The 23,581-nt window shown below is 40.8% G+C and overlaps 1 pseudogene; it reads left to right on the forward strand.

Moving 5' to 3' along the window:
- Positions 1-7,703: 7,703 nt before the first annotated feature.
- On the forward strand, positions 7,704-11,234 carry LOC138919377 (butyrophilin subfamily 2 member A2-like; annotated as a pseudogene).
- Positions 11,235-23,581: the final 12,347 nt, after the last annotated feature.

Below are 23,581 nucleotides of genomic sequence, written 5' to 3' on the forward strand. Positions count from 1 at the left end.
AGCTCAGCAACACTCTTCCTCAAGCAAAAAGAGGGAGATTAGTAACAGATGTTAGCTCAGGGGCAATCTACCTCACACACACACACATATACACACACAAAAAAACAAAAACCTCATGTGATCAGATCAGGTCCACCCAGATAATCCAAGATGCTTTTCCTAAGATTCCAGGATAATCTCCTTCCTTTGAGATCCAAAACCTTAATTCCATCTGTAAGGTTCCTTTTGCCATGTAACGAATGATATTCACAGCTTGCAGAGATGATAGTGTGAACTCTTTAGCTTACTACCTTCATCATAATCATAGCACCACTTGTAGAGGAAGAATTCTTCATACTGGTAGGCCCCTGTATAGACAAATGGCCTCCATGACTAGAGATCCCTGTGAATTTTTGGAAATTTTATCTGTAGTCCTTTATTCACTTGATGGAGCCAAGTACCTATGTCAGAGTACACCTCTGCAGAAAAGATAATTCTCACCGTTGGATAAAATGTGTACAGAAATATCTACCTAATCTCATCTTTTAGTTTGGGATCCCCCAAAGCTGACTCTGGTTCAAGGACTTGTGTTCAGGCAGTCTATTTTGGAAGAGATTCCAGAAAACCCAAGTTCAGAAATAAATGAAAGGGGAAAAGCTAACTAAGTGAAAAATGGCATAAAGGGTATTTTAATTAACTGATTATTAAGTGGGCAACTGGGCTTGGTGCCACCCAGGACACTCTGAGAAACCATGTGAAATTATGGGCTAGACTTCAAAATCTTCCTAGCAGGGATGGGGCCCCTGGGCCATTCTTCCACAACTCATATCTTCCTTTGGTTGAACGTTGCACCTGGAGAAGAGTTAACTCTCCTGCACTTCCAGATTAGGCTGTGTATGTGCAAAGGAGCAAGCATCAGCAGTGTTAGAGAAAGCTCTCAGGTGGAGAAGAAAGGCAGGCACCTGGGAAATTGCTGTCTTACAGGAAACTCTCTACTTGAGGTAGACCAAGGGACTAGGAAATTGGATATCAAAAGGATTTGTTTATAAGGCTCTGCGTCTGACAATATAGTGAATGCCTGTGAAGACCTGTCTGCCCTCTTTCCAACCCCACCTATTTGGCAGTGGTGGTTTCCTGTCTTCCACTACATGTCCATATAAGTGGCCCCACTGACCCCTGACATGGACTGGATGTGGGATGGACATCTGACCCAGACTAGACCAGAGGGAATACTTTGCATATTTTGAATGAATGGCTCAGTGATATGTAGCCAGTGATATCTGACTAGTAGCAGGTATGCATGGGAGCTGTGGGAAGGCATCTTCCATCCATACCATGGTCTACAGAAGCAAAAGGAAGGTGATCTCCAGAGAGGTTAAACCGAAGAAGATATGCAGAGAGAAAGGTTCAAGATGGAGAGAGTTTAGGCAACTTTCCCATCATTGTTTCCAGTGCCTATGGGGGCCCCGTATTCTTGGTGCTGCGTGTTCTGTGAAATTTGTACTTTTATAACAAAGTAAATGTACCGTTTACTATTGCTGCAGCCCTGAAAATTCTCAACTTAACACAACCATTTTACTATGCTCATTGACCCCATGAGTAACAGTAATTTGAATTTGACCAGGACAGAGTAAGAATGTCTTTTGTGAGCCAAGGTGTCTTGGCACCAACTGGAAGGAATCCACAGCTGGAGGTGCTTCAAAGGAAGGAACACACCCTCTAGTTTCATCCCTCTCATGACAGAGAATGATTGGGTCAGGTTGTCATGATCTTAAGTGGCACATCCTGGTTGGACCTGGTTTCCTGCTGAGCTACCTCGTGGACAATGGGTCCTCCTCATGCTCAGAACACATGTGTTTCCCTCTGGCTCAGGTCAGCTACCACAGGGGCTGAGGCCTGGCTTTCCCCGGATGTTTCTGACACAACCTTCCCCAGAACCCCTGGGCCTTATTTTCTTCAGAGAGAGCCTGTATGCAGGCCAGGCTGTTAAACTCTCACAGCTCTCTCTTCTGTCCCTTCCAAGAGCATCCTAGTCTTGTAAGGATACTGTGGATTAACACACAATGCTAGTGCATTAATTGCACAGCTTTGAAATGAAGCAGAAAGGAATTGGTGGCCTCCAGGGTAAGCATTTAGGTTCTTGATGGTAATGTGTCTCAGGAAGATTATTCTAGAAGAAATGTATACAAAGGCCTGATTGAGGTCTGTGGAGCAAGGGAGGGGAGCAGTGTGTGGATGTAGGGGGTGTTGGACTCAATAGCTCTGTCCACTGGCAGAGGATGAAGCCCAACTTGAAAGTCTTTCTTTGCTGCCATCTTCCTGCCACACTAGAATGCCACCTCCCTGAGAGAAAAGGGTTTTCCTCTCAGTATCTTCAGCATCTCTCCCTCAACGGTTTTTGACTGAATGACAAGGTCTACAGCTGACTACTGCAGCTGCCGTCTTGCTTCATTCTCTACCCTCCAACTCTTCCCTGTGTTCCCCCTTATATTTCCACTGTTCCCCACAAGGGGAACAACTTGAACAAGATTGCCCTAGCTTTGGAAATTGGGCTGCTGTGTTCGCCTCGTCACCTCCCCACCCCGAGCCCCATCCACCTCTCCATACACACTTCTACACACAGAGGTTTCTGCTCCAGTCAGCAGTAATGCTACAATCCACAGGGAATCTCAAGGTTTTACCAAAAAAATTAGAAATATTTTACTTCTGGAAACAGAACAAGGAAATAAAAAGACCATATCATCTCTAAAGGCTATTCAGTACTCTTTGATTATCAAGTTTCTGTGTATTCTACCTAGTAACTGGTGAGAAACTAGGCTCAGGGATTCCATTGGGTGGCTGACCTACAGTCATCCAATCATGAGCTCTAAACCATTCCTTGGAAATATGGGGACTTTGTAGTCACAGAGTGGACCGGGTTCCATATCCCACAGCCCTGCACACAGTGTCTAAAGGGAGACGAAGAAAATTCTTTTCTCTGCCTTCAGGACTGTTTGTACTCTGGTTAGACTATGCCCATGGGAGGCTTAGAGAGAGGAGGGATAAACAGAAAATCATCATTTGAGCATCAGAGGAGAAAAGAAACCTCAGAAGTTAATCTTAGAACGTACGAAAGGGACGGGAAGCTCTACGGCTCTGGGGTGTCGGTGGGGCAGGAAATAGAGGAAGGAAACCTGATGAGAGGAAAGATGGAGTCCCTGGAGAGAGGAAGCTTCCTAGTGGGGAGGCTCTTCAGGACTGGCTTTACCTGAGGTCTCAGCCTCGTTCATCAGGAGGAGGAATGGAAGGCAGGGAGGACATAGAAGAACATGAAATGACAACTGGAGAAACGCCACTCTGGCCAGAAAAGTGAACCAAAGAGGGAAGAAAACTGCCTCCTTCATCCTTGTGTCGTTGACTTATTCTGTGGAGTGTTTCATGAGTCAATCTATCAGGAGATACTTGAAGAAGAGAGGAAGGGAGCTGCCCAAGACAGAAGGTAGCGCGCTGATGACATCAACGGAGGTAACAGGAAAGTTTGACCTTGATGAGACCTATGGTTCCAAGTCTCCTTGGCTGATTTCTCCATGTCTGTGCCTCTAGGTCTCCGGTTTCTCCTGCATTTCTCCCTTCTCTCCTTCCACCTCCTCAGCTTGTTTGCACTTGTCTCACGTAGAGTCCAAGTCAATGGCTCCTATCAACTTCTCGGAAAGGAAAATCAGCACTTCAGTCTTCAAAACACCACAGTCTGAAGAAGTACTGCTTCTATGTTCACTCATCTTTTCCTTCCGCATGTGCTCATTGAATTTATACCAGCATAGTCCCATGGAAATACGATAGCCACAAAGGCCAGCTGCATACACAATTGTAAATTTTATACTTACGTTGAAAAAGGTCAAAAAGAAAGTGATGAAACAAATAATATATTTAGTTTAACCCCAAGTAACCAAAATATTATTCAAATTTTCATTAATGTAAAATACTAACAATGAGATATTTAAGACTTTTTATTCTAAATTGTCAACCGTGTGTATACTTTACATTTACAGCACATTTCCACTGTAACTTGCTGGTCGCTACCATATTGAACAGCTCAAGTTTACACCACACTCCAGGCCAAGACAGACCAGCAGACATTTGCCTAGAGTCCCCTTTACACAGGGAAGGTGGCTTCCTCCTGCCCAAGGTCTAAATGAGTGGGTCTGCCCTGCTCAGCTGCGGGCATCACCCCTTGAGAAGCACCCACAGAACTCAGCTGTAGCCTTGAACAGAGGATATCCTGTTCCCTAAATGTCATGTCCCTAAAGACTATTCTTCTGCTTTCTCCTTGGAGATCTCTGAGGGTCCTCCTCAACAACATGACTTAGAATTAGACATTTTTATTTTGAAATACACATACAGAAAAACTCATAGCATATTCATGTATAAATTACTGAATCATATTGAACTATAATCCATAGAACCACTACTGATATCAACAATAGAACACTGCCTATTCCTGACCCATATTAGTTTGCTAGTGCTGCCGTAACATAACACGACAGACTGAGTGGTTTAAAATACAGAACTTTATTTTCTCATCATTCTGGAGGCTGGAAGTCCAAGATCAAGTTGTCAGTAGGTCTGGTTTCCCCTGAGACCTCTCTCCCATGCTTGCCAATGGCCACCTTTTCCCTGTGTCCTCACGTGGTCCTCCCTCTGTGTCCTCGCATTGCCTTTCCTCTGTGTGCACACATTCCTGGTGGCTCTCTGTGTGTCCTAATCTTCTCTTCTTCTAATGACTCCAGTCTGATTGGATTAGGGCCCATTCAGCAGCCTCATGTTAACTTAATTACCTCTTTAAATGTTCTGTCTCCAAATACAGTCACATTCTGTGGTACTGGAGGGTGGGGTTTCAACATATGAATTTTAGGGGACACAATTCAGTCCATAACATGTGCCTTCTCAAAATCCCCAACTGAAACGTTTTCTTAGGAGTGGAAATGCTGTATAAAAGAAATACCTATTTTCATCCTTCATACTCACTAAAAACTTATTTTCCAAAGAGTTTGTACCAATATACACTCTCACTAGTAGTATACGATGCTCCTTTAAATTTTCATCAAGTCCAAAGAGTTTTCCACATATGATTTCAATCCATTTCTTCTTTCCAGTCAGTGGTTTTCTGTAACTGTGAGGATCAAACACCATCCTTGACCCTTTTCACTCCATCTTCCTTTTCTCCTGAGCATGTATATCCTCCTTATATAGAATGCATTTACCTTTATTATGATGTTTTTTCTGCTGGAATGTAACCTCCATAAAGGATTCTTTTCTGTTTTGCGTCTGCTGGATCCATGTCCATAGAAGAGAACCTGGCGCATAAGAGGTGCTCCACAGATACTAATTGATTGAAGATGTGAATCTGCTCCATGAGCTGTAAGTGGTCATCACACCTGAGCAATCTCTAGTCTACACCTGAGGTCTGTTTTTTTAACCATTCCCCATGAGCCCCTGATCAGTGCTTGTTCTTAATCATCTGTGAGGTGTGCATCAGTCAGGATAGGCTAGGTTATGCTTTGTAATAAGCTGCGCTCGAATATCAGTAGGTTAACATAGCAAAGGTCTGTTTCTAACTCATAAAACGTATCCTTCATGAGTCTGGTGGGTTTGACTTCACGCAGACCTCCCTTAAGGACCTGAAGCTGTGCGGTCATTTCACAGAGGGAAAGAGCTTGCATATCACTCACTGGCTCCTACAGCTCCTGTGTGTGAGGTCCTCACATTATGCCTCACTGTACAGGACAGGGAAGTGCAGTCCTAACGGTGTACCCAGGGGAACTGAGAATGTAGGTGGACAGCTCTAAAGAGCACCCTTTCAGGCTTCTGTTACTGGACATTCTTTCAAACTTGATAGTCCAAATCACACCAGAACCAATCAGCCTCTGATTCACACCAGCAGTTATTCACCACTGTACCTCCAGCATGCAGCAAAATGCTTGGCCCCTGGTAGATACTTAATAAATAGCTATGAAATGAATGAGCAAAAACAATGAATTGCTAGAATCAAGATTTCAGAGCAGGAAAAATTTACCCTTGGGTTCCATCCCAGCATAGACATTCATAAATTCATTTCACAAATATTTAACAAGCATATCCTGTGTTCAACTCACTGTTCTAGAAGCTGAGGATAAATCAGATAAGAAAACACATGAAGATCCCTGCCCTCCTGGGGCTCTCATTCTAGAAGGTGCAGAGAGCAATAAATGAAGTAATAAATTAAGCTCTATTTTATGTCAGATGGTGATGAGTCCTGTAGACAAAAGAAAGCAGGGAGGGGTTGACTGCATGGGAGGTATGGAGGTAATTGAGCAAAACTTGAATGCAGTGAGGGAGTGAGCTGTGCACCCCTGGGCCTGACTGAGAGGATCCAATGTGAAATCTCATCAGGCACAGTGCCTAGCACGTGGCTTCTTGATAGGGAACCGTGTACTTTATTATCCAAACTGTACACTTTGGAGAGTGAGTGGAGGCACTGTCAGCAATTACACCAGGACAACTGAATAAAGAAAGACTGCCCAGCAAACTACAACATATGGATATCTCATTTCTTGATAAATATTAATTTTGTCTTCTTTCTCTTTCCCCAGATACTAATTGTAGTGAGAACAACTCACGTGTGTATAGATTATTTCATGAAACCCTGATTAAGTACAGAGCCTGTTGGCCCCACAAAGAAAAAGAGTGAGAATTGAGCCAGGAGGCATTGGGCAAGGCTTCAAAATAGAACTGCCATTTAAACTGGGATTACTAGGAGTTTATCAATAATGGCTTTAAGGTATGACCTCACTCCTGCAGTCAGTGTATTACATTTTAAAAGAAATGTTTGAAGACAGAAAAAGCCTTGAAGACGCACAGAAATCGCATTTCAGTCCATCAGACCAGTGGAAGTGAGGTTTGGGGACAGTGTGCTCTTCCCAGGGGCCTCAGATCATAGCTGTGTGAGACCCCATCTTTGTTACTCAGAAGGGCAACCTTGTATCTGATTAATACAAAGTATCCTGAAGGAGTGTTTCTCAACCCTGCTGTCCTGACTGTTCGCAGCAACAGTGCACAGTTGACAGTGTGGGTGTGTATGAGGCAGAGATTCCCCCACTCTTTCCCTGTAAACGTGACCCTGGCCTGTTCTGCCTTGCTCTGAATTTGGTTGTTGTAGGATTGTTTATTTGTTTATTTATTGTTTTCTGTTTGGTTAACAGGCTGGCTGGATTTTTCTTTAAGTCTGTTGTCTCTTGCTTGCCCTCATTAAACCCCATGGAACATTTTGTAGAATTCCATTCAAACCTGCCTCATCATTCTGAGTCTGATCCCACTTCTAAGATTCTGTGTGAGACTTTCAATATGCAACTAGATTTTTTTTTCCTTTTGGTAAAACTCAAGTAGAGCAGGAAGCACTAAGACATGAATAATTGCTTTAAACTTGCCTTTGGTATAATTTGTTTGATGGGCTTAACAAAGGAATTACTTAAAAGCAGTTTGGACGATGGCTGGACAGATGGCTAAGGAGCAGAGTCTCCTAGTACCATGCACTCACAGCTCTCTCACACACAATGTCCCTTTTACTGAAGATTCTTTTAAAGACAGAATAAGTCAGGAAGAATCTGGATTCTTAGGATTTTTGATGATGCTCTACTAACACTGAGGAGGTGATATTGTTATCTAGAGGATAACAATCCCAGGAGCATCTAGGTCTTTCTACTTGCTGGATGTTGCGGAGGGACTACAAGAAAATCACGAAGTTGACTGAGCCCCTGGGAGGTAAATATCTCTGAATTGGGGTAAGGATTGGCTTTCATGCATCCTAAAAACTGACAGGTCCTTATGATTATCAGATAGCTGTGGTGATGTGAAGCCATAAACCAGGAGAAAAGGGACAGTGTCTTGAGGTCAAAAAGTTTCCTAATTTCTGCTAGCCTGGAGGTTTCTGTCCTTATCATATGAATCTAGAGCTTCAGGAATCCCAGGCTACTGAAAAGTCCTCCCAGGACCGAAAGTAGAATCCTGAACCTGCCTGTTTCAGGTCAGAGTGGACACAACCACACACAAGTGAGAACATTAAAATCCTAGCTAAATGAATCAATCAGTAAACATTTATTAGGAGGCAGATGCATGGTACTGTGATGGGGTCTGGAACTGGAGCAGAAAGAAAAGTGCAATGTAATCCTTTCTTCCTAGAGATCTCACCATTTATTTGGCATATTGGTCTCCTGGTGTTCTCCCATGTCAAGGTTTTCTTCCTTCCTTTCCTCCTTCCTATCTTCTTCTTAAGTGCTGGTGAGCACCTCTGACATTCCCTCGGTTCCTGAGCTTCCTCCCAACCAGCCAGCCAACAGGACACATTAGAGGAGATGAACAAGGCTGCCTAAGGCTGGCTGGCTGGCAGTAGGGAGCTGAGGTCAGTTCGCTGTCAGTATCAAACCCAAACCTGGATCACAGGGCTTCTGTCAGGGAATCCCTGCAGCTCTCAATCAGCTCTATGGTTTACTTTGTTTTCTAGGATAATTTAATCCATGATCACAGAGGTCTTCCATACTTAGCGGACCTCCCCAAAGGTTACATTGTAGTAATTGTCGTTCTGTGGAACCTGGATTAATTTGAAAGACCATACTGGCTTAGTCATTTATAAACAGGTTGGTGGTACAGACGGCACAGTTGAAGAACCGTGTGTGGGAAAGGCAGTAAGCTTCCCCAAGCCTGAGTCAGGAGTTCACAGACAGGTGCCAGAGATGCCTTTCAGCTCCAAAAGAACACTGATGCTCTGTGCGTAGCAGGGAATCCACTTGCCTGGTCCTAATGAACATTTTGCATTTTATGATTTGTTACCTTCTGCTCAAAAGCACCAAAGAATCCAGGCTTTACCAGACACCATGGCACTGGGACCTTTCCTCCTTCCTCTTTTCAATTTCAAAATTGTCACAGTCAGACATATCAACTTGGGGAAAGGTGAAAGTCATTTTAACACAATGGAAATGTAAATTGACTAAGTAATAATAACTGAAGATGGGAGAGTCTGCAGACTGTCAGGGTCTGAAGCATTTCCTACATCCAGAGAGGTCACAGCTGCAGACTCAGACTCATGTTGTTAAAGCAAAACTGGATGGAAATAGTTCTCCCTCTGTTTTGCCACACACACCTCTCAGGCAGCAGATTGACTTTTGGGGAAATGATTCTCCCTTTTTACCCTTTGAATGATGCCCTTGTTAGTCATTTAAATCAGTTGTCATCTGGTTAAACTGGTCGAACACAGAGGACCAATGAAGGGACCCTTTACCACACCCCGGACACCTGTGTAGGGAGAAATTGGCCTAAATTACTTTACTGGGAAAGGGATAGGTCCTCGTTGCTGGTTTAAGCCAAATGAGAAATTTTCTAACTACATAGAGTTCTAGAGATCTTATATCTTGAATAGAAAAAGGGGCAGATATAAGAATGCTGAGAGAAAGTGGGAACCATTACTTCCACCACATTTGCTAAACTTTCTAGATTTCCTAGAGCCCCAATTATCCTCTACCTGAGGCAATGCTCCTGTCACGCAAGAGGTGGAGGTGGAGCCTCAGTCATTCTCAGGCTGTGAGCTGCCTGGGACCTGGGATGAAGGGGCCTTCATGGAAAAGGCTGCCACATGAGGGATCTCCCACCAGCTTTCTGGGGCTTCTGTGGGAACCAGGAATCACACAATCTCCTGAGTCCCCAGGCCTAAACCTGAGTCTTCCTCTGCAGCTGATGTGGTCCTGGACTCAGACACTGCTCATACTGAGCTCTTCCTGTCAGAAGACTGGAGAAGTTTGAGATGAGGCCTCTCCAGGCAAAGCCTGCCTGACAACCCAGAGAGTTCGACTGTCAGCCTTGTGTCCTGGGCCTGGGAAGCTCCACCTCAGGCAGATATTACTGGGAAGTGGAGGTCAACAATGCGACGGTGTGTCCTGTAGGGCTTTGTAGAGACAGTGTTGAGAGCAATTGAGAGACCCTACTCATATCTCAGGATGGCTTCTGGAACTTAGAGATGGTTGGAAATGAGTCCTGGTCCCTGTCCTCTCTGAGAAGATTCTTCCTCTGACAGAATGCCTTCCCCACTGGGTCTTCCTTGACTATGGAGCTGGAGACATCTCCTCCTATGACATGAGGGACAGATCGTCCATCTTTGCATATCCTCGTTTGCCCTTCTCTAGGGCCTTGAGACCCTTCTTCAGGCTGAGGTCCGTTGACAGCCTCCTCTTCATCACCCAAGCATCCTCAGGGGCCCAGGAGATCGTTTACAGGGGAGGGACCCACCACAGCCATCAGGAACAATTTCCCAGTCTCAGAGACAAGTAGAGAAGCCCTGACCATCTCTACTATCACAGACAGTAACCCATGCTGTTGAATGAGCCCTCCTTCCCTCTGGTCACATAAGAGAACCTCCCCCAAAGGGCCCCTTGACACCTTCTTCAGGCCCCAGCCCCACCTCTCCCTCATTAGGCTGTTGCTTTAGTAACTGATTTGCTTGTAACCATGGGGCTAGGTCCAGTCTCGGGAAACTTGTGCTGCCACATGACTCCCAACCAAGAAGAAAGTGTGCAAAAGTGACAAGCAGAAAACCTGCTACTTTTACATCAGATATACACATTCAGCCTGATACTCGAGTTGACATCAAATACAGTGAACTCGGGGTGAGGGCAACAGCATGCACTAGGATTTAAGAAGGGAGGGGGAAACCACAAAAGGAAGTCGGAGATAGAGGAAGCAGGATGAGAGAGGTAGGACAGAGCCAAGCCTATTGGCATGATTAAGCCCCATCACTACAGTTAAGGGGTCCCAGAGCTGATGGTCCATTTCCAAAATACCTTCAAGATTTCAAGACCATACATTTAAGCTCCCCAGCCCTACAGCTGGGATGAAGAAAGATGAAGGATGACGACACATCTGGATCTGCTGTGGTTCAGGTGTCCTTACAGTAAATAAGCAGTCAGTACTCAGTTATTGAGTATGGCCCAAAGTTTAAGATCCCAGATGAGCAGGTGGATGCTGGACCAGGTGGATTACAAGGCTCAGGTTCAGTGAGGAGAGAAACAGCTTCCAGATTTTTGGCCTCAGGCTGCCATTAGACATTTAAACATTGTTGAAGACCTCAAAGAGTTTTTGCTTATTTGGGTTATATCTGTCAATATTTATGGCATTATCGATCAAAAGCGAGAAATTAAAAAAATATATTTATTAAATTATATTGAAATAGAAATAATAAAACAATTATGGGTTAATAAAAGCACGTTTTATGAAAAATATTGTTTCCAAAGCAAAGTAAACTTTATTGAGAAGTGTGTGATTCTTTAACGTAAAAATCCAGTGTCTGGCTTACCTGAGGATGACTAGATCCTCATATCTGGCTCAGTATTCAGTGTTGGGTGTCACAGGTCATGTAGGCTCTAGAAAATTTCCCTGTCACTAGTGGGAGAATGAGAGCAAACACGAAAAATAATATCTTACTATTATTACCATTATTATGGAAATACTATTAACCTTGTGGACTCCTAGAAAGTGTAACAGAGCCCCCCAGAAATCTGCAAAACATATTTTGAGAGCCAGGATGGAGGATCCTAGAACTGAGTCAGGTATCTAAAATGATAACATAAAGGGTGGTGTACTGGACTTGACATAATTCGGTACCCAACTGTAAAACTAGGCTGAAAAAAAAGGTATTTGAAGTATTCAAAATTTTATCACTGCAGTTACAAATGGACACATTCTGGAAAGAATCAGAAACATTGAAATTGCTGATTTAATAAGATGGAAGACTGGGTTATTACTGTGTATGTGTCTGTGTTGTTTTCATTTTTGGTATGTTGTTGTAATATTATTTGCACAGTTTTGACTAAAAGCACCACACTGTGAGCTGGGAAACAAGTCCTGCTCATAACTGGCTCTATTCATCTTAAGCAGGTTACAGCTTCTCAGTGTTTCAGGATTCTGTACAATAAGGTCTTGAGTGGGTTTGCATATCTTTTATTAAAGTTTACAGAATGCTTTCACTAAAGCTGTATCTTTGCATTCTCAAGGAAAATATACTTATTCTCATTTCACAGTGATATACTGATGTCTATCACAGTCATAAAGGATATTTTTTTTTGTTTAAGGAAAATAGAGTTTTCAATCATACTTTTTGGATAAATCATGCCTCATATTTAAGATTCCTTTCAAATATTCCAATATTTTAAGTGTTTATTGAAAGTAGGCATGAACCCAATCCTGTGATAGCCACTATTGGGGCATTAAAATAGTGTAAAACTTGACCCCTACCTTCCTTTACTCAGTCTTGTATTCATATCTTTACTTATTCATTCACTCTCAACAAATTTAGCACCTTTGATGTGTCAACCATGTGCAATATGTTTGTCATGAGGGAAATAAGCAGGGTGATGTTATGGAGACAAGTGGGGAAGGGGGGACTACTTCAGATGGCAAAGTTACGGAGGGCTTCCTGGAGGAAGTGATGGATTTTCTGAGACATGAGGGCTAAGAAAGAACCAGCCCTGTGAGAGCTGGGGGAAGAGGTGCTGAACAGGGGGAACAGTGAGCGCAGAAGCACCAAAGCAGAAATTTGAAGGGACATGAAGAGTGCCCTGCAGTCAGAGCAAAGACTGAGAATGGGACAGGCAGGAGACTTCAGCAGAAAGCAGGCCATCCGGGGCCTCCTATGCTTCTCCAGGATGCTTTCCTCCTTTGTGGAGACTGCCTTCCCAGGTTATAGTCCTTGGCCTGGTTAAAGTAAAATTTACCTTGTCTCTCCTACCTATAGAATGTCTATTGGTTATTTGCATCAACAGGGGCAAGAGTAGAAGAAGGGAGATCACTTCAGAAACTATTTCAGATGTTCAGGTGAAATGCAGGTTTGGACTTCTGGTGATGTTAATGGATGTGGAGCGAAGTGGATAGATTTGGAAGTATGTGATTATATGATTACCTATTCTATATACCTTATTCAGATTTTGTGAGTTGTTCCAATAATATCCTTCATATCAAAACAGTATCCAAGGTCATGCATAGCTGTCAGCTATCTTTTCTCTTTAGTCATCTTTCATCTGGAAGAACTCCTAAGTCTTTCTTTATATTCCACCTCGACATTTTTGAAGGATACAGGCCACAAATTTTATTGACCGTCCCTCAAGTTGGGTTTATCTGATGTTGCCTCACGATTACATTCAGATTATTCATTTTTGGCAGGAATTCCTCAGAAATGATGATCTTCTCAGTGCATCATATAAAGAGGTATGTGCTGTCAATGATTCCCACTACTGGCCATTATGACTTTGATCACTTGGTTAAGATGGTATCTACCACACTTCACCACAATGTTACTGTTTTACTCTGTGCAATTAGTAAGTTTCTTATCTGGAGACATTTTGAAGCCACGTGAATATCCTGTTAGTCCTCAAATTTTTGTTGACGAAAATAATCCATAACCAATCTGTAAATGAAAATTTGGGTGAGTTTATTCTGAGCTGAAATCTGAGGACCATGGCCCGGGGCCTTTCCTTCCAAAGGAAGAAAGGGCACCAAACAAGTGGGGTGCACAGAGTGGTTATATACCCCCAAACAGGGTGTTTCACATATGATTGAAATGTCCCTCCCACAATAGTCACAAGATTGCCCTGACGGCACAGCACTTGATGGACACAACAGGTAGGGGGTCTGCTATCTTGGTGGGCGTAGCAGGAGGCAAGTCTATTGTCTTGAACTGGGCGGTCACAGGTGAGCGCAGCAATCAGTTTCTAGCCTAAGGAAAGATGCTTAATCCTTAAGGAGACGCCAACGTTGGGAGGGGAGGGAAGTTGCACCTTTACCTCAAGGGCCTTTGTTCTTGCCATAGGGAATCTCTAAAGCAGCATCCTGGTTTGGAGACATTTGCCTTGGTTAGTTGAAGTCAGGTATCAGAAATAGGAACTGAACCCGACTCAAGTGGAGAGGCCTTTTTCAAATGAGCAATGTGAAGTGATGACTCTATGCCTTTTGATTCTGCAGCATATGAATTGGTTAAAAGTACCTGGTATGATCCTTTCCAACAGGGCTACAAAAAGTCTTTTATTTCATGCTTCTTCTGAGAAATAAATTCTCCAGGTTATAGTCTATGATCCTTAAAGTCTGGGAGACCTCTGTCAAAAGAATCAGCTACCAACCTTTCATTTCTTTTAAGAACCTCAATGAGACCCTGATAACAATGTAATAGTTCCCTTAAGCAAAGTTGTTTCATATATTTCCTCATCCAATTGCATAGGTTGTCCTATTATTTCAAAAGGAGATAGTCAAGGCTTACTAAAGGGTGTAGGTCTAAGATTGAAGATCACTAGCAGACAAACAGATTTAATTTACCTAAACTGATCGTTCTTCTGAAGGAAAGGCCTCAACCTAATGTGAGAACATACAGATTATTAAAAGATATTTTTATCCTTGAGATGGCGACATTTGATCAAAGTCCAATTGCCATGCCTCAAAGGGTCCCTTAGGAAGGGGAAAGTGACCTTGCAATTCATGGAATAGTTTCCCTAGAGTATATATTGGCATATAGTACAATAAGATAGGCTTTATGAGCCCCTGTGGAAGAAAGTTTCCAAAAGTATTGTTTTCCCTCTTTTGTTTCCACCTCTATATCTTTTCTTCTGTGGTGATTTCTTGAGCCTATAGAAGGAATGATTTTACTGGGTTACCACAGTTAATAGAAAGTAGTGGGCATTCTTGAGGTTGGATGGCATATCCAGCTTGGCAACATCCTTGCTGCAGAATCAAAACAATTTTCATAATTTCATAATTATCTATCATTTAAGTAAGACCTATCTGTGAACCAATTAAATAATAGAACGCAGTCCTGGTCTTTTCCTCTTGTGATGTTAGAAGCAAGGTAGCAAGGTTAAAATAGTGAATATTTAACTACACAATATAACTTAAGAAATTCTATCATCATTTTCTTGACAGTGCTTCCCACGCAATTTAGCGTACCAAGCAAGACTAATTTGTATCCCCCATTTTATAGGAAGAGAGAACAAATTTCTTTGAGACGTCTCAAGGGACCTCTGAAAAGCCTCAGAGAAATTCTCTTTCTTCTTCCAGGTCAAAAGAAAACCTTTATTCAGGATTTGAACACTTTGGGGAAGGGCTTGTCAAAAATATCAAAAGATTTTAAAACATTTGTTCAAATAGGAAACAACACTCAGTTATCTATTCAAAGTGACAAGTTCAGAGTGACAACAGAAAGAGTCAAGGGCAAACAGTGAGTTCAAAACAATCAAAAAAATCTTAATAGGGAGACCTCAGTCTTTCTGAACGCAGGGAGTTATTTTAACAAAATGTAGATTATCTGTCTTTTAGGTAGACTTACTGAAAAATAAAGAAAAATCTTTTATAACCTCTTTATCAAGAGCAGACTGAGAGTTTAAGAAAACTATCTTAAAAAGAGAGAAAGCCAAACTCTAATTCTTGTACCAGCTTACTTTTTATATTAAAACTCATTTACTTAATTAGATTCATTTCAATCTTAGTCAACTGGATTATGCATAAAACTCTTTTTAGGGTTCCTCTTCCACAAACCTTCTTTAACTTTCTCTTTACATTCAGAATTTGTCCCATGTTTGCTTTCTTCCCTCCTGGTGCTTTAGGACAAATTTATCTTTCTTAATCCAACAAACAAAAATACTTCCATTCTTTACACTTTCTTAACTGAAAACATATTTTACTTTCCTTGTATACAGAGCCATTTTCCTTATTAATTTTTAGTAGCTTTAATTACATATATTAATTAGAATTTTTAACTCTTACAGACCCTAGAAAAAACTAAGCAACTATGAAGTGTCTTTTATATCAGCATCCTAAACAATTTTCATAATTTCTAGAAACATGCTACTTCATATTAATAAAACACAAGGTTTGTTTACTAATAGACCCAAACACTTTAGTTTCTGAGTAATAAGAAGCCAAAAGTAGATAAACTTAGATATGTTTAGCAATAATATTTCAATATTTTATCTTATTTGAAAATGGCCTAGATGCTCAATGAATTTCTATCATTTAACCTAATTAAATACAACTCTAAAGGTTTCAAGTCATTAAAAAGTTTTGAAATTATTTTAAATATATGTGCCATAGCTCATAATTTTAAAAAGTGCACCCAACACTTTTCTTTTTTACATCTATTTAGTTTACTCATTCTCAATAATTGTTTAGATTGCCTAAAAAACTTCATGAGACATTAGACAAAGTTATTATTTTTGTTAACCAGTTTTGTAATAGAGATAACACCAGCTTGTTTGACCAATAAACGTAGAATAAAGGCTGCATGTCTGCATCACATCCAATGCTGATAACTCAGAGCACATGCCTATTTTAATCAAACCAACAAACGTAAAGAAGCTTTCATTTACCAAAGATTAATTTATCTCATGTTAACCTGAAAGACATTTGGGTTAATTTCTATTTCATTTAGTATGTATGTAAGTGCTTACTTTAAGTCAATCAAATAGAGCTCTTTAGAAATTATACCATCTGGAGGTAAAAATATCACACACATATAACATACACATACACACATACACAGTCTCCACACCTATTGTTTTAAAATTATTGCCATGAATCAGGTACAATAATACACTAGTTATGAATCCAAATTTTATTTTAAGCCTTTTTGCTAATATTTGTAAAGACACTCTAGATGTTAGATTTTGTGCAAGGCTGCTCTTATGGCCATTTTTCTGGCCTTTTTCCTTTTTTTTCTTCAGTTTTATGAAGTGGTGATGAGCTAGATAACAGTTCCAAGAGAGGCAGAGGCCATAATCCTTTCTGAGATAAAGGAACTGGGTGGAATCTGAACTGCCTCTAGAACTGCTTTTTCAGTCTTACAAGGGTTTGTAAATTGAGGACAGTTCTTCTGTCTATCCAACCACATCACCCTAATTTGCTTTTCTCCCTCTGGGTGCCTAGTTTTTTTGTTGTTTTTTGTTTGTTTGTTTTTTGTTTTATTGAGTTATTGATAGGTTACAATCTTGTGAAATTTCAATTGTACATTAATGTTTGTCAGTCATGTTGTAGGTGCAACACTTCACCCTTTGTGCCCACCAACCACCCCACCTTTCCCCTGGTATCCACTAAACTGTTCTTGGTCCATAGTTTTAAATTCCTCATATGAGTGGAGTCATACACAGATTATCTTTCTCTTGCTGGCTTATTTCACTTAACATAATTCTCTCAAGGTCCATCCATGTTATTGCAAATGGAATGATTTTGTTCTGTTTTGCAGCTGAGTAGTATTCCATTGTATATATGTACCACATCTTCTTTATCCATTCGTCTGTTGATGGGCACTTAGGTTGCTTCCACGTCTTGGCTATTGTAAACAGTGCTGCAATAAACATTGGGGTGCACAGGACTTTTGGGATTGCTGACTTCAGGCTCTTTGGATAAATACCCAGTAGTAGGATGGCTGGATCGTATGGTAGTTCTATTTTTAGTTTTTTGAGGAATCTCCATACTGTTTTCCATAGTGGCTGCACCAGTTTGCATTCCCACCAGCAGTGTATGAGGGTTCCTTTTTCTCCGCAACCTCTCCAACATTTGTTGCTATTAGTTTTAGATATTTTTGTCATTCTAACGGGTGTAAGGTGATATCTTAGTGTAGTTTTGATTTGCATTTCCCTGATGATCAGCGATGATGAACATCTTTTCATGTGCCTATTGGCCATCAGTATATCTTCTTTGGAGAAATGTCTGTTCATGTCTCCAGCCCATTTTTTGATTGGGTTGTTTGATGTTTTGTGATTTAGTTGCGAGAGTTCTTTATATATTAAGGATATTAAGCCTTTGTCAGATATATGACTTGCAAATATTTTTTCCCAGTTAGTGGGTTGTTTTTTTGTTTCAATCCTGTTTTCATTTGCCATGAAAAAGCTCTTTAATCTGATGAAGTCCCATTTGTTTATTCTTTCTATTGTTTCCCTTCTCTGAGAAGGCATGGTATCTAAAAAGATCCTTTTAAGACTGATGTCAAAGAGTGAACTGCCTATGTTTTCTTCCAGAAGCCTTATGGTTTCAGGTCTCACCTTTAGGTCTTTAATCCATTTTGAGTTTATTTTGGTGAATGGTGAAAAAGAATGGTCAATTTTCATTCTTTTACATGTGGCTTTCCAGTTTTCCCAGCACCATTTGTTGAAAAGACTTTCTTTTCTCCATTGTATGCCCTCAGCTCCTTTGTCAAAGATAAGCTGTCCATAGATGTGTGGTTTTATTTCTGGGCTTTCAATTTTGTTCCATTGATCTGTGTACCTGTTTTTGTACCAGTACCATGCTGTTTTGATTACTGTAGCTTTGTAGTATGTTTTGAAGTCAGGGATTGTGATGCCTCCTGTTTTGTTCTTTTTTCTCAGGATTGCTTTAGAAATTCGGGGTCTTTTGTTGCCCCATATGAATTTTAGGATTCTTTGTTCTAATTCTGTAAAGAATGTCATTGGGATTCTGATTGGGATGGCATTGAATCTGTAGATTGCTTTAGGTAGAATGGACATTTTAACTATGTTTATTCTTCCAATCCATGTACATGGAATGTCTTTCCATCTCCTTATGTCGTCACCCAGTTCTCTCAGAAAGGTCTTGTAATTTTCATTATATAGGTCCTTCACTTCCTTAGTTAAATTTACCCCAAGGTATTTTATTTCTTTTTGTTGCGATTGTGAATGGTATTGTATTCTTGATTTCTTTTTCTGTTGGTTCATTACTGGAGTATAGAAATGCTACTGATTTATGCAAATTGATTTTATACCCTGCAACTTTGCTGTAGTTGTTGATTACTTCTAACAGTTTTCCAATGGATTCTTTGGGGTTTTCTATATATAAGATCATGTCGTCTGCAAACAGCGAGAGTTTCACTTCTTCCCTCCCTATTTGGATTCCTTTTATTCCTTTTTCTTGCCTGATTGCTCTGGCCAGGTACTATGTTAAATAAGAGTGGTGATAGAGGGCATCCTTGTCTCGTTCCTGTTTTCAGGGGGATGGGGTTCAGTTTTTGCCCATTGAGTATGATGTTGGCTATGGATTTGTCGTATATGGCCTTTATTATGTTGAGGTAGTTTCCTTCTATGCCCATTTTGTTCAGAGTTTTTATCATAAATGGCTGTTGGCTCTTGTCAAATGCCTTCTCTGCATCTATTGAGATGATCATGTGGTTTTTATTCCTCAGTTTGTTGATGTGGTGTATCACGTTGATTGGTTTGTGGATGTTGAACCATCCCTGTGTCCCTGGTATGAATCCCACCTGATCCTGATGTATGATTCTTTTGATGAATTGCTGAATGCTGGTTGCCAAAATTTTGTTTAGAATTTTTGCATCTATGTTCATCAGTGATATTGGCCTGTAGTTCTCTTTTTTCGTGGTGTCCTTGTCAGGTTTTGGTATCAGCGTGATGTTGGCCTCATAGAATGTGTTAGGAAGTGTTCCATCTTCCCTAATTTTTTGGAATAGCTTGAAAAGGATAGGTATTAAATCCTCTCTGAAAGTTTGGTAGAATTCCTCAGGAAAGCCATCTGGTCCTGGGGTTTTATTCTTTGGGATGTTTTTGATAGCTGTTTCAATCTCTTTCCTTGTGATTGGTCTGTTCAAATTGTCTGCCTCTTCTTGAGTGAGCTTTGGGAGATTGTAGGAGTCCAGGAATTTATCCATTTCCTCTAGGTTATACATTCTGTTGGCATATAGTTTTTTGTAGTATTCTCTTATAATCTGTTGTATTACTGCAGAGTCTGTTGTTATTTCTCCTCGCTCATTTCTGATTTTGTTTATTTGAGCTTTCTCCCTTTTTTTCTTTGTAAGTCTGGCTAGTGGTTTGTCAATTTTATTTATCTTCTCAAAAAACCAGCTCTTTGTCTCATTGATCCTTTCTACTGCCTTTTTTGTTTCAATAGTATTTATTTCTGCTCTGATTTTTATTATTTCTCTCCTTCTGCTGACTTTGGGCTTCATTTGTTCTTTTTTCTCTAGTTCAGTTAGATGTGCTTTAAGGTTGCTTATTTGGGATTTTTCTTGTTTGTTAAGATGTGCCTGTATTGTGATGAATTTTCCTCTTAATACAGCTTTTGCTGTATCCCATATGAGTTGGTATGGCATGCTATCATTTTCATTTGTTTCCAGGTATTTTTTTATTTCTTCTTTAATTTCTTCAATGATCCATTGCTTGTTCAGTAATGTGTTGTTTAGTCTCCACATCTTTGTACCTTTCTCAGCTTTTTTCTTGTAATTAATTTCTAGCCTTATAGCACTATGATCTGAGAACATGCTTGTTATTATTTCAATTTTTTTAAATTTGTAGAGGCTTGCCTTGTTTCCCAACATATGGTCTATCCTAGAGAATGTTCCATGTGCACTTGAGAAGAATGTGTATTCAGCTCCTTCAGGGTGGAGTGATCTATATATGTCTATTAAGCCCAATTGTTTTAGTTTTTCATTCAGCTCCACTATTTCCTTGTTGATTTTCTGTCTGGATGATCTGTCCATTGATGTGAGTGGGGTGTTGACGTCCCCTACTATTATTGTGTTGTTTTTAACATCTTCCTTTAGGTCTGTTAATAGTTGCTTTATGAATCTTGGTGCTCCCGTGTTGGGTGCATAGATATTTATAAGTGTTATTTCTTCTTGATGAAGTGTCCCTTTGATCATTACATATTGTCCCTCTGTGTCTCTCTTTACCTGTCTTATTTTGAAATCCACTCGGTCTGATATGAGAATTGCAACACCTGCCTTTTTTTCCTTGCTATTTGCTTGAAGTATTGTCCTCCACCCCTTCACCCTGAGTTGTGTTTGTCCTTGGGGCTGAGGTGTGTTTCCTGGAGGCAACAAATTGTTGGATCTTGTTCTTTAATCCATTTTGCCACTCTGTGTCTTTTTATTGGAGAGTTCAATCCGTTCACATTGAAAGTGATTATTGATGCATGTGGACTTAATGCTGTCAATTTGTCACTCATTATCTTGTTTTCCTGTGTTTCTTTTCCTGTGTGCTTTAGACTACCCATTTAATACTGCAATTTCTTATGCTGGGTTTCTTAGATTTTTCCTTATCTATGATTTGTGACTCTGTTCTGTACTTTATTTTAGTGTCTACCTTGAAGTTTGTATTTAGAATCTCGTGTATAATATAGTCTATTCTCTGGTGGTCTCTTACTTACTCGACCAATACTGATTTAGACCCTTTGCTCTTCCCCTCCTAAATAATTATTTTCATTTTTTATTCCAACTCGTCTTATTAATTTGTAGTTAGAGTGCTAAGATCGTCCTTGTTTTGGTAGTTTCCTTATTTTTACCCTAATGCTATAGTTGAATATTTGCTATCCTGTTCTGGTTCTATCCATAGGTCTCCCTAGTCTGTGGATTGTGTCCCCTTTCTCCCCTTTTTCTTTTTTCAAGTATGAGAGCCTTCTTGAGGATTTCTTGTAATGGAGGGCTTTTAGTTACAAATTCCCTTAACTTTTGTTTGTCTGGAAAAGATTTAATTTCTCCCTCATATCTGAAGGAAATTCTTGCTGGATAGAGTATTCTTGGCTGAAGGTTTTTATCCTTTAAAGCTTTGAATATATCACTCCATTCTCTCCTAGCTTGTAGGGTTTCTGTAGAGAAATCTGCTGACAATCTGATAGGGGCTCCTTTATAGGTTATTCTCTTTTTTTTTCTTACTTCCCTGAGTATTCTTTCCTTATCATTCCTATTTGCCAACTTTACTATTATGTGCCTTGCGGTGGGTCTTTTTACACTGACAAATCTAGGAGATCTAAAACCCTCCTCTACACACATTTCTCCGTTGATCCCTAGATTTGGGAAGTTCTCTTCAATAATTTCGTTAAGCACACTTTCTGCTCCATTTTCCTTTTCCATATTCTCGGGAATTCCTATGATCCTTATGTTCTTACTCCTCATTGAATCCATTATCTCTCGGAGATTTTCCTCATTTTTTTTAATTCTTAGTTCTCTTTCTTCCTCCGTCTGGCGCCATTCAGCCTGTCTGTCCTCGATTATGCTGATTTGCTCCTCTAGGTTGTCTACAGGGGCATTCAGGGAATCCGTATTCTGTTTTATCTGGTCCATTGTGTTTTTCATCTCAAGTAATTCTGTTTTATTCTTCTTTATGATTTCAATCTCTTTTGTGAAGTAACTCCAGAACTCGGCTTGTTTCTCTTTCTCTCTACCTCATTGAGTTTTTTGATTATAGCTGCTCTGAATTCATTATCACTTAGTTTACCTAATTCCAAGTCCTCAGGACTTAATTCTGTGTTTTTATTGTTTTCCTTCTGGTCTGGGGCTTTTATAAATTGCTGGATGGTAGAGGAGCGGTTTTTTCTCATGGTGGTAGAATTCAGTTGCAGTTACAGCCTGTCGCCACTAGATGGGGGTCGAGAGCGGCGTGTGAGCTCTCCGCCTTGGGGCAAGATGGCTGCGCCCACTGGCTTTGTTAGGGGGGAGGGGCTGTTACACACACGCGCGCAGGTCTGGGTTCAGATCAGTTCTGTTCTCTGGTCTCCCAAGGCCCTTGATTTATAGGGTCCCCTCGGACGGAAGCTTTCCCCCCCGTCAGCGGGTCTCCACTGAATCAGCGGCAGGAGTCCTGGATGATCACCCGGTCGCGCGGCCCCTCCCCCGCTCCTTCCCGACCCGTGCCGCAGCGATCGCAGACTCTAGGGGAGGGAGCGATGTTCTCTCCTACCGTTCCAGCACCTCCGAGGGTGTAAGCAAGGTTATGATCTCCGCCTTCTTGGTATTGTAGGTCTCTAACGAGCTGGCATTATGTTTATTCTCTGAAATTCAGTTCTTTCAATCTTTTGTTGTATTTTGGAGGGGAGAGAATCCCGGGTCAGCTCACCCTACCATTTTGCTCCCTGAACTGATTCCTCTGGGTGCTTAGTTTTATTTTAACTTAGGGAAGAAGGCCTGGAAAGAAAATTCCTATCAGACTCTGAATATCAGCTTCCAGTTTGGCCAAAGTTCTGATCCTAAGTTGCTAAATCCTTTCAAATACTTTGTCCAGTTTTGGCCTGCATAAATAGTAACTACCTGGTGGTATTGAACTGTTCCAGTAGTCTTAAGTATATCAGTTTCCTAGAAAATCTCTCACTTTCATTAACTCAGAGAGTAGGTTACAGAGGTGTCTGCAAAGTCATGGCGTAATATATTCCTTTACGTACTATTTATCACTTAATTTCCTATTAGCTTTCTGCAACTAAACTTTCAATAAGATTGTTTTGGAATGTTGAACTTTTTGCTTTTTAAGTGCACTTTTTAACAGATCTTATCTAATCGGAATGCTTCTTCTAATGGCCAATGTGATCCCCCTGAGACTGGCAGCAGTTTGGTAGGACCCTTAGCCATGAATGGAGTGCAAGCCACATTTCTTTCTCTCTCTGACCACAAAATGGCATACAACCACATTTTGTCTGGCTATATTCTGGGACCTCTAACCTGCCGATTATTAAGCCAAGTCCTCAGGACGTGAAGCATACTCAGTAAGATATTTTTAGCTGTTCTTTGTAAATATTACAGCTGCCAAAACCTTTAGTTTGAGCAATTGTGCTGGAACTTGGCGAGCTCAAGTCTTTA

Source organism: Equus caballus, chromosome 20 (assembly GCF_041296265.1).
Source record: "Equus caballus isolate H_3958 breed thoroughbred chromosome 20, TB-T2T, whole genome shotgun sequence".
Lineage (NCBI taxonomy): Eukaryota > Metazoa > Chordata > Mammalia > Perissodactyla > Equidae > Equus > Equus caballus.